Source organism: Mastomys coucha, unplaced genomic scaffold (genome assembly GCF_008632895.1).
Source record: "Mastomys coucha isolate ucsf_1 unplaced genomic scaffold, UCSF_Mcou_1 pScaffold17, whole genome shotgun sequence".
NCBI classification, from domain to species: domain Eukaryota; kingdom Metazoa; phylum Chordata; class Mammalia; order Rodentia; family Muridae; genus Mastomys; species Mastomys coucha.
This window is the reverse complement of record NW_022196899.1, coordinates 11311116-11328824: the sequence shown is the minus strand read 5'-3', so window position 1 is coordinate 11328824 and position 17709 is coordinate 11311116. Positions and strand designations below refer to the sequence as shown.

The 17709-nt window shown below is 38.4% G+C and overlaps 1 long non-coding RNA gene and 1 pseudogene across 1 annotated transcript; one reads left to right on the top strand and one right to left on the bottom strand.

Moving 5' to 3' along the window:
- LOC116094862 overlaps window positions 1-4098 on the top strand; it is a 6990-nt pseudogene extending 2892 nt beyond the window's left edge.
- Window positions 4099-14910: 10812 nt separating this feature from the next.
- LOC116094739 lies at window positions 14911-16886 on the bottom strand. The gene is made up of 2 exons (XR_004120283.1): window positions 16792-16886; window positions 14911-15186 (listed from the first exon to the last, which is right to left on the bottom strand). It is a non-coding gene; the product is annotated as an uncharacterized LOC116094739 (long non-coding RNA).
- Window positions 16887-17709: the final 823 nt, after the last annotated feature.

Here is a 17709-nt window from a genome sequence, read left to right as displayed (position 1 = left end):
CGAACTCAGAAATCCACTTGCCTCTGCCTCCCAAGTGCTGGGATTAAAGGTGTGTGCCACCACCACCCAGCTTACTTTTAGTGAATCTACCTACCATTTAGTGAATATCCTACCTTTTAGCTGAAAGCGTTTATCAGCTCTAGGAGTTTGCTGGTGGACACTCAAAGTCCATTTATGTATAATATTATATCATCTGCAATAAAGATACTTTGACTTCTTCCTTTTTAATTTGTATCTTCTTGATCTCCTTCAGTTGTCTTACTGCTTTAATGAAAATTTCAAATTCTATATTGAATAGAAATGGGGAGAGTGAATAACCTTGCCTGATTTTAGTGGAATTGCTCTGATTTTCTCTCCATTAAATTTGATGTTGGATATAGGCTGGCTGTAAATTGTCTTTACTGTGTTTATTTATATCTCTTATATCCCTAGCAACCCCAGGAAGAAGGGCTTGTTAGATTTGAAGGCGTTTTCTGCAACTAAGGAGATGATGGTTTGGTCTTTAAATATAAGGTTGTTTTTGTGTAAATAATTTTCATGTATTGAATGATCCCTATATCATTCAATATATGAAAATGAAGGTTTCTTGATCAAGGTGGATGATTGTTTGACATATTTCTGGATTCGTTTTCCAAGTATTTTATTGAGTACTATGCATATATGTTTATGAGGGAAATTGGCTGTAGTTCTTTCTCTTTGTTACATCTTTATATTGTTTGGGCATCATAGTGTATCCAAACTCATAAAATGAGTTCATCAATGTCCCTATTATTTCTATATCTTGGAATAATTTGAGGAGTAGAAGAGAAAAGAAGCTTTATTCTTCTTTGAAAGTCTGATAGAATTCTGAAATAAAAGCACCTGGCCTGAGGCTTTGGGGGGCAATATTGTCTGGGTTTGATCTCTATATGGAATAGATTCCCAGGTTGGACAGTCTCTGAATGGAGTTTCCATCAATCTTTGTTCAACACTTTGTCTCCACATTTCCTTTCCTGGATAGTTTGTTCCCCCTTCTAAGAACTGAAGCATCCACACTTTGGTCTTCATTCTGCTTGAGCTTCATGTGGTCTGTGAATTGTATCTTAGATATTCCCGAACTTTTGGGCTAATATCCACTTATCAGTGAGTACATATGTTGTGTGTGTTCTTTTGTGACTGGATTACCTCACACAGAATGATACCTTCTAGTTACATTCATTTGCCTAAGAATTTGACGAAGTCATTGCTTTTAATAGCTGAGTAGTACACCATTGTGTAAATGTACATTTTCTGTATCTATTCCTTTGTTGAAGGACATCTGGGTTCTTTCCAGATTCTGGCTATCATAAATAAGGCTACTATGAACATATTGGAGCATATGTCCTTGTTATATGTTGGAGCATCTTTTGGGTATATACCCAGGGGTGGTATTGCTGGGTTCTCAGGTATTATTATATCTAGTTTTCTGAGGAACTTCCAGACTGATTTGTAGAGTGGTTGTACCAGCTTGCAATTCCATTACCAATGGAGGAATGTTCCTCTTTCTCCACATTCTTGCCAGCATCTGATGTCTACTGTGTTTTGATTTTAGGCATTCTGACTGATGTGAGGTGGAATCTCAGTGTTGTTTTGATTTGAATTTCCCTCATGACCTAGGATGTTGAAAGAAGTGATATAACTGTCTCCTGAGAGGCTCTGCCAGATCCTGACAAACATAGAGGCAGATGCCCACAGCCAACCATTGGACTGAGGACTGAGTTTCCAATGGAGGAGTTAGAGAAAGGACTGAAGGAGCTGAAGAAGTTTGCAACCCCATAAGAAGAACAACAATATAAATCAACCATGCCCCTAGAGACTAAACCAGCAACCAAAGTACACACGGAATGTCTCATGGCTCCAGCAGCATATGTAGCAAAAGATGGCCTTGTTGGGCATCAGTGGGAATAGAGGCCCTTGGTTCTATGAAGACTGGATGCCCCATTATAGGGTAATGCCAGGACAGGGAAGTAGGTGGGTTGGTGTGGGAGAACCTTCATAAAAGCAAGGGGCTGGGGGATGGAATAGGGAGTTTTAGAAGGGAAACCAGGGAAGGGGAAACCATTTGATGTATAAATAAATAAAATATCCAATAATTAAAAAAAAAAAGATGTACCCAAAAAATCTAATGTTGACCAGTGTCCCTGTCTCTTAGTGATTCATGATCTGTTTATACAGCTAAGACAACAGCTGACTATTGTTCTAGAGTTCCTAGAACATGAGAGCTCAGGAGCAGAATGACTTCATCATACAAAGCTCTGCAAAATGCTTTCAAAAAAGAGACCAAATTGTTGTAGTTATGTAATTAAGTCAAACACTGGCTTTCTCCACTGAGTGAATAGACATGAAAGTACCCCAAGTGTAGGCCTCTTATGTAGCATATGTTTATTTGAAAAACATATAAACAGGCCCAGTCACCAGAGACAGCCTTGCCTGCAGTTTCCTTACTGTTTCTGCCCACCCAGAGGAACTGATTCTAAAGCCTAGCTCTAGCAACGGCCTTCACAAATTTGTGCAAAGTACTCATCAGGGACAGCCTGGAACTCTGCTGCCAGAAGATTCTGCAAGATGGAGGGCGTCAGGTGGTGGTGAAGCAGAACTTGAGCAAGGAGGAGCTGAGAGCAGAGCTGCAGGACTGTGATGGCCTTATTGTCTGGTCAGCTGCTTAGGTCAGTGCTGATGTCATCAAGGTAGCAGAGAAGCTCCAGGTGGTGGGCAGGACTGGCATAGGCATGGACAATGTGGATCGGGAGGCTGCCACGAGGAAGGGCATCCTACTCATGAACACTCCCAAAGGAAACAGCCTCAGTCCTGCAGAACTTACTTGTGGGATGATCGTGTGCCTGACCAGGCACACTCCCCAGGCAACGGCTTCAATGAAAGATGGCAAATGGGACTGGAAGAAGTTTATGGGAACAGAACTTAATGGGAAGAGACTGGGAATTCTTGGCCTAGGCAGAATCAGAAGGGAGGTGGCCACCCGAATGCAGTCCTTTGAAATGAAGACTGTAGGCTATGACTCCATCACTTCGCCTGAAGTTGCTGCCTCCTTTGGTATTCAGCAGCTGCTGCTGGAGGAGATATGGCTTTTCTGTGATTTCATAATTGTCCATTCCTGATTCCTGCCATCTACCACAGGTTTGCTGAATGACAACAACTTTGCCCAGTGCAAGAAAGGTGTGCGAGTGGTGAACTGTGCTTGAGGAGGCATTGTAGATGAAGGTGCCCTGCTCTATGCCCTGCAGTCTTGCCAGCGTGCTGGGGATGCACTGGATGTGTTTACAGAAGAGCCACCACAGGACTGGGCATTAGTGGATCATGAGAACCTCATCAGCTGTCCCCAACCTGGCACCAGCACCAAGGAGACCCAGAGCTGCTGTGCGGAGGAAATCTCAGTCCAGTTCATGGACAAGGTAAAGGGGAAATCTCTAAGATGGGTCATAAATGCCCAGGCCCTTACCAGTGCCTTCTCTCCACACACCAAGCCTTGGATTGGTCTAGCAGAAACATTGGGCATGCTGGTGCATGCCTGGGCTGGCTCCATTAAAGGGACCATCCAGATAGTATAGTTATACAAGGAACATCTCTGTAGAATGCTGGACCCTGCCTGAGCCTTGCAGTCACTGTCAGACTTCTGAGAGAAGCATCAAAGAAGGCAGATGTGACCTTGGTGAATGCTAAGCTATTCATCACTAGTGTCACCACCTCCCATTGTTCTGGGGTCCCAGGGGAGCAGGACAGCGGGAAATGCCTCCTGACTGTAGCCCTGGTAGGTGCTCCCTACCAAGCTGTAGGCATGGTCCAGGGCACCGCACCAATGTTGCATGTGCTCAATGAAAGTGTCTACAGGCCAGAGGTGCCACTATGTAGGCACCTCTCATGTTCCGGGCTCAGCCTTCCAACCCTAAACTCTACCCACTATGGCCAGCCTCCTGGCAGAGGTGTGTGTACAGCTGCAGTCCTACCAAACCTCCAAAGTATCTGATGGAGAGACCTGGTACATCATTGGGCCTCTCCTTCCTGCTGCCCTGCCTGGAAGCATGGAAGCAGCATGTATCTGAGGTTTTGCAGTTCTCCTTCTGACCCTGAGGCTCAGCATTCCCAGCTCCTCAGGTTCTTCTGAAGAATCACTGCTCACTGTGACCTAGGGAGAGGGGATCACAGAACTAGGACATCTGCCTGGACTGACATCTAATAAAGAATCTAACTCAAAGAAGAAAGGAAGAAAGAAAGAAAAAAGAAAGAAAGAAAGAAAGAAAGAAAGAAAGAAAGAAAGAAAGAAAGGAAAAAGAAAGGAAGGAAGAAAGAATGAAAAGAAGGAAGGAAGGAAGGAAGAAAGAAAGAAAGAAAGAAAGAAAGAAAGAAAGAAAGAAAGAAAGAAAGAAAGAAAGAAACAGGAAAAACAAATGTGTTTATCATAATTTAAAAGCAGTCATTGATATACAAAACCTGAGACTTATTGTAATTTCCTTAATGGATAATATTTTTCAAAGAGTTCCCCTAAGATAAATCTATATACAGACAAAAGTTAGGTAGATGATAGATAGATAGATAGATAGATAGATAGATAGATAGATAGATAGATAGATAGGAATAGAGACATAAGAGGAAATGGTATTCAAAATTTATTCTTAATATTGTCTTTCAGATAATTTCTCAAAATGTCAATAAAAATATGGGCTGCTAATTATAAGTAAATTCAAATAAGAACCTAACAAAACTTAATGCAATTTTAATTATTTGTTTGCTTGCTTTTATAAACCAGAATAACTTTCCATAGTCCAGGTTGTCTAGAAACTCATTATGTATCCAAGAGTGCTTTTTAACTCACAGATATCCCCCTGTTTCAGCTTCCCAAGTACAAGAATGCCAGCCATTGGAGGTCCACCTGGTTCTACTTCGTTTTGAACAGCGTTTCCCTTGGAGCCAAAATATATTAACTCTACAGGACAAGGTGACAATTAATATCAAGGTTGTATAAATAAATCCAGCTACTTTGACCTGTAAGACATATCCAAATAAAGGTATAAGTAAAACAAAATCAGAAACATAAAATAAATAAACTAAGCTTAAAAAGAAAATAATTTAATAACTCTGCCACTGAGCAGGAATTTATGGGAAAAATGTAGAATCCTCTTAGGAATAAAAGTGCAGTGGTTCCAGGAAAGTTTTTACCTAGTATAAGGAAACAAGCTATGACTTTTACAAAACTATTCCTTTCATTTCATATGAATGAAAGCTGTAGTAAATGGATGTAATATAAAGAGTAGTAGAGAGTGCAAGCAAATGTGTCTACTTAACATTTTTCTGATACTCTGACCTGATCTATTGATAGAACCTCAAAATCTGCTATAAAGGTTCATGTTAGTCACTTGCCTGTTTTCAGGAAGATCTTTTCAGTGGGTCTTCCTCCCAATTATAACATCACTAGTATATTTAATAATTATTTTGGTATGTTTAAAATTAAGCACAGTGATAATATCACACAGTTGTTCCAAATTAACGTTAATTGTTAACTTGACACAGCATAGACTCATCTGAAATAAAAGGCTCAATTGAGACATCCCTAGATCAGATTGACCTCTTTCCAGTTTCTATGGGGTATTGTTTTGCTTTTTAATTGATGAAAAAAGGGCCTAGCACCATGAGGATTCTGCTTTTCCTTGGATAGGTGATCCAGGGCTATATAAGAAAGGTAGCTAAGCATGAGCCTGTGAGCCAGTAACAAGCCAATAAGCAAGGCAGAAGCAAAATCCCTTCATGCTTTCTGATTCAAACTTCAGCTGAAATTCCTGCCCTGATCTCCCTCAGTGATGGAATGGGACTTCAAATTGTAAGTCAAATCAATCCACTCCAGTAAATGATTGCTTTTGGTCAGAGTTTTATCACAGCAACAAAAAGGAAGCAAGAACAAGCAAGGAAGCAAGAAGTATTGAAGGCTTAGTTCTAGGTCACTATAAAACCATGTTAGCACATACCTTTTGCATAATCTGGTTGGACTATTTGTCCTCTTTAACCTTAAGTTCTATTGAATTCCAGTTGTAAACTATGTTTTTTTCATATGCCTATTAAAAAATCCATCAATTATAAATATATGTTAAGAAATAAATGGGGGCTGGAGAGATGGCTCAGCAGTTAAGAGCACTGACTGCTCTTCTGAAGGTCCTGAGTTCGAATCCCAGTAACCACATGGTGGCTCACAACCATCTGTAATTGGATCTGATGCCCTCTTCTGGTGTTTCCGAAGACAACTTCAGTGTACTTACATATAATAAGTAAATCTTTAAAAAAAGAAAAAGAAAGAAATGATTAAGAAATAAACACTGGGGACCACTGTTGGGCATTTCCACTAATGTCATACCCATTGAGTCCTGGTAGCCTCTCACATCCCAGTTGTCTGGGATTTTCGAGAGGTTCCCCTACCACCTAACTCCCACCACTACACATTTCAATTCATTCTCTTTGCCTTCTGAGCATCTCTCCTGTATCTTCCCACATGTCATCCCACCCCTCCCCGCTCCTACACACTATCCACCCTCCCTCTGCTTCCCATGATTATTTTGTTCCCCTTCTAATTGGGTTTTACACTTGGGCCTTCTTTCTACTCAAGCTTTCTTTGGTCTGTGAATTGTATCACGGGTTTTCTGAAATTTCTGGCTAATACCCACTTACCAGTGTGTACATATGATGTATGTTCTTTGGGGTCTGAGTTAACTCACTCAGGATACTTTCTAGTTCCATCCATTTGCATGTAAACTTGATGATGTCTTCATGTTTAACAGCTGAATAGCATTCTGTTGTGTAAACTAACTACATATTCTGTAGCCATTCTTCTGTTGAGGGACATCTGGGTTGTTTCCTGCTTCAGACTATTACAAATAAGGCTGCTATGAGCACGTGTCCTTGTGGTATGGTGGAGGAACTTTCTGGTGTATTGCCAGGATTATGGCTTAATTTTTAGGTAGATCTAATTCCAAATTTCTGGGGAAATGTCAGATTGATTTCCAGAGTGGTTGTACCAGTTTCCAATCCCAGCAGCAATGGGGGAGTGTTGTTCTTTCTCTACATCCTTGCCAACACCAACATGTGCTGTCACTTGAGATTTTGATCTTAGCCATTCTGATTGATGTAAGATGTAACTCAGGGTCATTTTGATTTCTGTTTCCCTGATGACTGAGGATGTTGAGCATGTCTTTAATTGCTTCACAGCCACTTAAGACTCTTCTGTTGAGAATTCTGTTTAACACTGTACTTCATTTTTTATTGTATATTTTCTTTATTTACATTTCAAACATCCTCTTTTCCATTCCCCCACCCCCATCCTGGAAAAACCCTATCCCATCCTAACTCTCCCTGCTTCTATGAGAGTGTTCCAAAACCCACCCACCCACTCCCTCCTCCCCTACACTGGGGCATCTATCGAGCCTTCATAGAACCAAGGACCTCTCTTCCCATTGATGCCTGACAAGGCCATCTTCTGCTACATATACAGCTAGAGCCATGTGTACTCCTTGGTTGATGGATTAGTCCTTCAGAGCTCTAGTGGGGGGGTTTCCCAAGAATCAATGACCCTATTAAAAATGGGGTACAGAGCTAAACAAAGAATTCTCAACTGAGGAATACTGAATGCCTGAGAAGCACCTAAAGAAATGTTCAACATCTTTAGTCATCAGGGAAATGCAAATATAAACAACTCTGAAATTCTACCTCACACCAGTCAGAATGGCTAAAATAAAAAAAAATCAGGTAACAGCAGATATTGGAGAGGATGTGGAGAAAGAGGAACACTCTTTCACTGCTGGTGGGATTGCAAGCTGGTACAACCACTCTGGAAATCAGTTTGGCAGTTCCTCAAAATTGGCCATAATACTACTTGAGGACCCAGCTATACCACTCCTGGGCATATACCCAGAAGATGCTCTAACATGTAATAACAACACATGTTCCACTATATTCATAGCAGCCTTATTTATAATAGCCAGAAGCTGGAAAGAACCCAGATGTCCTTCAACAGAGGAATGGATACAGAAAATGTTGTACATTTACACAGCAGAGTACTACTCAGCTACTAAAACAATGAATTAATGAAATTCATAGTCAAATGGATGGAACTAGGAAATATCATCCTGAGTGAGATGATCCAATCACAAAAGAACACACATGGAATGCACTCACTGATAAGTGGGTACTAGCCCAAATGTTCAGAATAGGCAAGATACAATTCACAGACCAAATGAAGCTCAAGAAGGAAGACCAGAGTGTGGGTGCTTTGGTCCTTCTTAGAAGGGGAACAAAATACTCACAGGAGCAAATATGGAGATAAAGTGTAGAGACTGAAGGAAAGGCCACCCAGAGACTCTCCTACCTGGGTATTCATCCCATATACAGTTACCAAACCCAGACACTATTGTGGATGCCAAAAACTGCATGCTGAAAGGAGCCAGATATGACTATCTTCTGTGAGGTCCTGCCAGAGCCTAACAAATACAGAGGTGGATGCTTGCAGCCAACTATAAGACTAAGTGTGTGGTCTTATAGAGGAAGGAAGGATCGAAGGAGTTGAAGGAGTTTGCAACCCCATAGGAAGAACAACAATATACCCCATTTTTAATTGGGTATTTATTTGTTTATTTGTTTGGTTTTCGAGTCTAATGTCTTGAGATTTCTCTATATTTTGGATATTAGCCCTCTATTGGATGTAGGGTTAATGCAGATCTTTTCCAAACCTGTAGGTTGCTGTTGATGCCCAGGGAAGAGAGATCCTGGTAGGTGGGGGGTAGAGGTGGTTTGTTAGGGGAGTATCCTCTTTCAGATGGGGACTGAAAAACTGGGGTGGAGAACTTGGAGAGGAGAGACCAGGAATGGAAGCAACTTTGGAATGTAAATAAATAAAATAATTTAATAAAGATTTTAAAAAAACTGCTGGACTGTAAAAAAAAATTAAATTAATTAAAAAACAGACAATGGAAAAAATAAATAAGAATATTTAATATTCACTTCAATTTTTCTCTACAAATAAAATGCTAAACAATGTCTCTGAGCATATAAATGACTAAAGTGAGAATTTGTAAAAATATTAATTTTCCAACTCATGTAATTCTCAGGAAATTTCATTTAATAGATTAATAAATAAGAATGTCTACATTGAATTAATCTTGGTAGAAGTGGTAGGCAGGAATAAAATGATTAAACTATGCATAAAAAAATTGGAAGTGAAACATTTAAGAGAAGTGATAAGACAAATGTAAAAGTGGGAAAAGATAAAAGTCCTTTACAGAGAGAGATTTATTTGAGTTAGTACTCAATAATCTATTTTTAGTTGTTTAGTACTATGTACATAAAACCCAGATGAATCAGAAACATGCTTTGGGTTAGTTTGAGAACTAAAATCCCTTAGGTTTTCTTAGATATCTATTAAGCATACACATGTGGTGGTACTGGAATAATATTAAGAATATACATTCAAGCACATCACTGGGAGAACTTTTAGCATGAAAAATAGAACTCTTCTATGATTTATTTGATATATTCATAAGACCAATCTTGACCATGACAAGTATTTCTCACCTAATGTTAACTTATGCATTACCGACATCTTTCTTTCGGTCTTGGCTAATCTAAAGTAGGTTATAGTATCAGTATGGGTTCTTCTAGAAAAATCTTCATCAATTCTATACACCAAAAACAAAAACAAACAGTACCAATAATGTATTTGAAACACTTATCCATAAATTAATTTTATTCATAGGCATTGAACCCACAAAACCATATAGGATCAAATTTAGTATTCTAGAGGCTAGTAAAAATTGGGCCAGACTTCAAGAACTTATTTAAATAATCCATTTGTTATGGAGACTCACAGCATTAAATATTGCCCAGTGAAAAAAGTATAAGAAGCCTAAATCTATAGACATAAAGATAAGTATTTATAAGTCAGTTTGACAACATTACTGTTTAAAGAAACAGAAAGAGTGCCTCCATGAGATTCAGCTGTGGGGCATTTTCTTAGTGATCAAGGGGGGAGGACCCATTGCGGGTGGTGCCATACCTAGGCTGGTAATCTTGGGTTCTATAAGAAAGCAAGCCAGTAAGAAACATTCCTCCATGGCTTCTGCATCACCTCCTGCTTCTTGACCTGCTTGAGTTCCAATCCTGACTTCCTTTGATGATGAACAGCAATGTGGAAGTGTAAGCTGAATAAACCCTTTCTTCCCCAACTTGCTTCTTGGTCATGATGTGTGTGCAGGAATAAAAACCCTAAGATAATAGTTTACCATCCTGTTTCACTCAGAATCAGGTTTGTCTGCCCCTTACAAGAAGTGTGTGCATCAATGCTCTTCAGTGTCAATAAGTAAAACAACTGAATTGAAAATGAAAATATTGTTTGGCTTCTGCCCGAAGGAATTACAACATTGTTGTGGTTTTTGTACAATTTTTGTGCAAAACTAGTCATTCATTAACAATAAATAAAATGTTAATATTTTTGACATACTAATGATGCTTGAGACATGGCTTAAAAGTTAATAAAATGTTATGAAACCAATTTGGCATTCTATTACAAACCTACAGCTCTCTCTTCATACTGAAGGGCTGAGCACTTTATATTTGAATTACCCTCTGGGTATCGTCAGTACTATTTGGACCTCTAATGTTATTTTAATGTTGAAGGGTTGGTTTAATTCAACATATTTTCATCTTAAAGTTATAATGACTAACTACACCTGCTTGCTTAAAAATTAGCACCTAGTTAGACAGTTTTCTATAGCCTAATCATCCTTTGATTGTCTCTCCTTGTATCACAGGCATTTCACCTGCTCTTCATCTAAACTCAAATGTTTCCTGTTTACACATTTGAAAACAGTGAAAGATGATAATATTTAGAAAACAAAGAAAACTGAAACCTACATCCAAATGCATTATTTATATAATTATCCTGTAATTAAAGTAATTATAGTTTGTGAAAAATTAGGTTTTTTTTCAAAATTTCATTTAGAGATTTCTCATGGAATAGTCTATAAACATTTAAAGTACCCCCACACATATACACATTCAAAGTTATCAATGATGTTACCTGCACTATAAACAAATATTATTTTCATATTTAAGGATTTGAAATTCATTTTTTTCTTTTTAGAAACGAATATCCAGCAGGAAGCCATACAGTGAGATAATGCTATAGAAGAGATTACCCAGATTAGAGTCTGTGAAATCTCTAATCCTCTGTAGTTTCAACAGCAACATTCACAAAAAGGTCACAGCTGTCTTGCTGGGCTACAGACCAGAACTGAGGATAGGTGGCCATGTTGTATAAAAATAGTACAACTCTAGCACTTCCTAGAAAACATGGTCAGTGTCAGATGAGGCCAGGAGACATAAGTGTGCTTGAGGATGTGCAGAAGAAATGCAATTTTCAAAAAGGTCCTGACAAGCACTCACAGTTGGGTTTTCATTATCTTCAGTGAAAAGGGATAGCAGCCTGCTTTTTGCTATACAGGGCCATCCACATTCCTGTGCTTTGTATGATTTCAAAGTGGAGAGCACAGTTTGTGTCCAGTTTTTCATTCTAAATATCCTATTCAATAGTTATTTTTCTTTTCGATACTTTTAAGCAGATTTCTCCCCACCACAGTGAGCTCATATTGCTCTTTAGGAGCATTAGCTAGGAATTGTTAACAAGTCCCTGAACCATCTTCAGAAGCTTCTTTAAAGACACAGTTCAAATCAAATCACAAAAGTTTTTCATAAAATGTTATGAGTAAAAGTAAAAAGTACTGAGAATACATTCATGTGGTGTTCAGAGACAGAGGCTATATCTAATGATGCACTCTGTGAACTTCTCTAAATAGCCAACTCTGGGACTGAGGGGTGGGGGAAGAAGGTGGTTTCATTGACTTTAAACCTTGACCATTACCATGAAATTAGAGAACAAATAAATGGGGAAGAAAGTTGTATGTCTTCAAAACCTTAGTGTTCATTACACTCTAGTATTAACACCTCAGTAAACACAAACAACAGAAAAGAGTGTTCATGTGTCTTCTGATGCCTAAAGCCTCAATAATTGCAGTCAATCTATTCTCAAGCTATTGACATTAATGGATATGAAATGCCAGGGATAAGAGGGAAGAAAGCCTAAGTAGTCAATGTTGTTCCACTCCCAACTCCCATATCTTCTGTGCTCATGATCTCAAACTATTCTAATTTTTGCCACGAAGGAATGTTACTATGCATAATGTCATAAAAGCCATAAATGAAGCAACAGGAGCTTGAAGGTACCATGACCTCTTTCCCTCAGAAAATACATGGTATTATTCTCTGTCACAGAAGTAGCTTCCCACATATTATCCTTTCACACCACCCACATGAACTTCCATGAATACATTTCAAGAACTAAACATACATTGTCTGAAAAAACACCATTTGTGGAAATGACCTTTACCATGGGCAATGACTGTTATAGTTTGTGAAGAGGTAAGAAGTATATTGAAAGGATACAAAACTGTCATGTGCCAATGGCTGGAAATATTTAACTTAGACAAAAAAATGAACACACAAACAAACAAACAACAACAAAAACAGTACTCTACTGCTGATGAATCATCCTGAGGGTTTAGATCATAACTGCTCTACTGTATGCTTTTGTTAACAGCGCTTCATTTTTAAGATTTATTTTTATTTTAAAGTGTGTGTGTGTGTTCATATATATGTGTGTGTATGTGAGTGAAAGTTCTCCTAAAGGCCAGAGACATTGGTATTTCCTGAAGCTGGAGTTACAGGCAATTGTAAAATGCCCCACATTTGTGCTGGGGACTATACTCTGGTTCTCTGCAAGAGCCATTTGATCTCATAAGCATTTAGCTATCTTCTCAGCCTGTTTCAACAACTTTTAAAGAGACATTGAGGATTAAGTGTTTGATGCACCAAATATGGATATAGCTTAGTCCCATATTATCAAGGAGAAGGATATAATAGTTGTTGTAAAATGCTATCCTCTAGTGTGACAAAGCTCTTACTATCTTGAGATTTCACTGTCTGTGATTACTCTGAAAAACCATGCACATGATTGGGCCCAACAAAATTTATTCTATGGAGAAAGGTTCACAAGGCTTGCTACTTCCCAAGCATACATAAGTGACTGCCATTTGGGTAGGGAAAATCCTTTCTGTAGTTGTGGAGCTGCTTATAAGTTCCCCTCACCCAGAGTCTAGTAGATAATCCACTTTCACTTATTGCTTCACCAAGTTAAACTTGGGTAAAATAATCTATTTGTTCCCCTTTATTCCATGTCTGGAGAATAGAATTTTATCCATGTCTACAGGAAGACTTAATGTAGCACTAATCTAAATTAATGCTTTTCCCATTAGCATAGATAGCATGTAGTGTCTCTCAAGAAAGAGAAAAGTACTGAGGAGGAGGGGATTGGGTGACACTTCTGCTTATATTACTGATAGAAACATGGTGTTCTAGGTATCTGCTCTTAGAAGTTTACATAACTGTTAAAGGGGAAAATCCTACTTTTACTTTTTCTTAAGTAATATCTGTAAGGAGAGTCCATGGTTTATACCATTTTCATAAAATAACACCTTGAAACTGGCAACTAGAGGGATACAAGGTCATATTCACAAGTACAGGTTCTCAGCTAGTCTGAGGTTTGACCTTTCATTTTCTACTCACACCAGCAGGAGTAATATCACGCTAATAATACACTAATACCGCAGAAGTCACTGTAGCCCATAAAGTACATGCCAAAGTGGAGCAATTTTATGATACCATCCTCTTCAAAAAAAAAAAAAAAGATTTAGCTCATGAAAAGGGGTGAGAAGGTTTTTTCTACTTTGAATTTTCAGAAATTCCAGTTACCTAAGAAGACTTTTGGACCCTATGTTCTTTACCACACATCATCTACTCAAAAATATAAACTCATATTAAACAAGGCCTAGAAAACCAACTTGGAGTATGCTTTGCAGGGGAAAGGGGTTGGAATGCAACCAAATAAATATCTAGATTTAAATATCTGATTGTTTGTAGGCACAATGTTTTTGTATAGTATGTAAATGTAATGCTATCCTTGTGCTAATAAAATGCCCTCTGTCTTGTTTCTATCTGCCCTAATATCTTGTTTCAATCTGGACACAGCACTGTAATGCTTATATCAAGAATCTCCTGTCTCAAGTTTGTGTAAACAATTCTTACCATTTATTCTCTCCCTAGTCAATAAAAGATGATCACAAAATGGCTGGGTAGAAGAAAGAATAGGGCAGAACAATAGCCAGCCAGCAGAAGAAGGGAGTGAGGAGGGAGAGAGCATCTGTGAGGAGGAACAAATGAATGAATGAGAAATCAGCTGAAGCATGGGGGAACTCAATTTAAGTATTATGGGAATTTGGGCTTGGAGGTATCAAGACTAATTTAGGGGATTAAGATAGATCAATTGACTGCCCAGGTATTGAGGTGAAGCTTGAAAATTAATATTGGTCTCTGAACCACCATATTTATTCACTACTAATATTTATATTAAAATTAACTTTCACATTTGTTCTCTCTAGATGTCTTCCCACTAAAAGATGGGGTTGCTGCCGAAGGTCTCTTCTCACCATTTACATAGTCATCCTAGCTTGCTCACTTCTCTCCACATTTGGATGCCAGGATTTTCCATCTGAAATGCAATATAGCACAGAGTCTAGTGCTTTGTGTTTAGAAGTTGATGGAAATCTTATGTATTAGACCCATTTATCAGGAAGTATCTGTCTCAGTCAGCCCTATGACATTTTTATATAGTTCAGAAAGAACTAGCTAAGAATGTATCTAGAATGACAACTTTCTTGAAGGCATCAAATATTTCAGTGTTTATTTAGTGTTTATTTGGGGGTATCTTTACATAGAAAAATTTTACAAATATTCCTGTGTTTATTTAGTGTTTATTTGGGGGTATCTTTAGATAGAAAAACTTTACTTCATTTCTTGATTTCAAGCAGCACGGTATTCTTCTTGATGCATTCACTCTTTCATTAAATATGTCCAGAGAGAGAATATTATTTGTCTAATTATTCTTTCACCATTAGTGTGACACATTTCTTTTATCTTCTCACTTGAGGAGTCACTTAGAAGTGAAGCTACAGTCCACTTAATCAATCTGATGACACTTACTAAACTGTCAAACACCACTAGGCTCAGCTGTGGGGAAAATAGATGAAAATTAGATGTAAAATCCAAAGTTTCTTCTCACATTATTGTCAGTGACTTACATGCTTGTGTGTAGCAGTTATAATACAACTTCATATGTAATTGAGAATATTTCTATAATCTTACTTAAAATCTATCAAATTTATATGGCTCAAATTTACATATTGACATATTACAATAAAATTGTTTTTGTGTAGATTTATGTCTGAAATATCATGTGATATTTTGAACAAAAATAATTATGAGGTAGAAATAAATGTTTGAATGTAAACTATAAACCTCATTTTCAAAGAAGTCTGCTTTATACTGGACAAATATATTCAAAGTCTAATTTCTAACTACTGCACTATTTTATCCATGAAACATGAATATAATAGCTGGGCTCAAGTAGTAAACAAAGGATTCCATGGTTAGCTTCAGCCATTACATGAGAATAGGGTTTCTCCACTGAAGAACTGCCCAGATCAGACTGGCCTATGGCATTTTATTAATTACTAATTGATACAGGAGGACTTTTACCTCAGCAACTGAAAGAAAACTAGAAGATAAACAGATAAGCCACAGTGTCACCATGCATATATGGGCATTAAAAGACAACTTTAGAAGCTCATGCTAAGCTCGTTAGATAGATAGATAGATAGATAGATAGATAGATAGATAGATAGATAGATAGATAGATAGATAGACAGACAAATAGATGTGTGAGTTCCTGGGATCTATTGCCTAAATGTAAAGCTTCTCAAAATAATTTTAAAATATTTAAAAGATAAAATTGGTGTCAATTATCTGCATGAGAGCAATCTAGAACTGATTCATCACCATAAAGTAGACAACTCTGTAAGCACTGTTATCTAATTGTTAAAGGTTCCTTTTTATTTTCTAAATACCACGTATTTAAGTGGAAATGATCTTATTTCATTCTCTTTCCCCTATGAGGGCGTTACACAAAGCCAGGAACTGGAGGCAGATTTGATGGGGCTTCTGTATATACCTATTTTTATCACTGTTGTTGGTTTTTTTGTTTGCTTGCCTGCTTGCTTGCTTGTTTCTTTGATTTGACTGTTTTGCTAATACTTCTCTTTCTTCTGGGAGTTTAATTTATAGGCTCCATGGATAAGCAAAACAGGATAGAAGAATGATTGCATTTTGTTTGTTTGTTTGTTTGTTTTTGGTACTATGCTCCAATTTCCTTGGAGCTTCATGCATGCTAGGGAAGGACTCTTCTACAGAGTTTTATAGCATTCCCCCCAAAAGAGGTTTGGCCCCCACAAAAAAGTAAAACTAATATAGATTTCAGTTCAGGAAAAAGCTTTATGTGCCTGTGTTAATAAGCAACCACTTCAGTTTTTCTTTCCTATATTTCAGTAACTATCAGTTCATGGTCCCCTTGCCTGATACCCACAGACAATTGCACTAGCCTTCCATGTTCAAAGGTTCATGGCTCATTTATTTTCTCTTCTTCCTTAGGGTTGTTGTGTGAGGAGTGGCTTAAACAAAGGATTTCAGGGCAATTGCTCAGAATGGCAGTTTTTCCTTTGCCATTTCCACCTTCAGAACTGGAGTCAGGGACACCATTCCTTTGAAATGTCCTCTTACCTTTCAAGTTTTCATTCAAATTCATTGTTCTCCTTTCTTCTATGTGGAGAGCCGCAGCTGCTACCCTAACTATGGCACCTGGCCTCTGGCCAGAGCAGAAAGCATTGTGATAAACAAGCCCTTATTTGGAAAAGCTGAGTGCCTCCAGTTTGTGATGCAAGCTGGCATGATTTCCCGAAACCTATTATGCTTTGCTGCGTAAGCGATGCTGATTGGGACCAGGGAAAGTATTTAACCCGTGAGTGCTGGGGGCTGGGAGAGGAGAAAATGAGAAAATGAATGAATGATTCGGTAGTACAAGGTTCCCGAATAAACTGCTTGGAGAAGAGTTCGTGGTCGCCTCCTTATTTCTGCTGATCGGTGAGGCAGCAACAAGTGGTGGCCCGTACGGGACATCTTCTATGGCTCAGAACTCCTTGCAGATAGGGCAGTCGACTGGTAAGTTTCCAGGTAAGGTGGGAAGAAAGGGAAGGACCTTGGTAAAGAGGCAATAAGGTCTCCGGAGTGGAGCGATAAAGTCCCATTAAGGGCAAATCAAAAGTGAAAAGGAAGGACCTTGCTAAAGAGGCAATAAGGTCTCCGAAGTGGAGCAATAAAGTCCCGTTAAGGAAAAGTCAAAAGTGATAGTATGGAGAACTCGCAATCTTGTCCCATGTTTGTTGCTCTAAAGGGGCTATTAAAAGCAAAAAAGATAGAATTGAAGAGAGGAACCCTAGAAAGATTTCTGTCAGAGGTAGATATTGCTGCCTCTTGGTTCGAGGTGTCGGGTCACCTGATGCTGCCCAGCTGGGAAGAATTAGGGAGAGATCTGGATTTTGCCTAGGAGGAAGGAACCTTAAAAGGTGGAGTACAACCAATCTGGAAACTGATTAGGAGCTGCCTGGAGAATAAAGTGTGTTCTAAAGCAGTAGAGAAGGG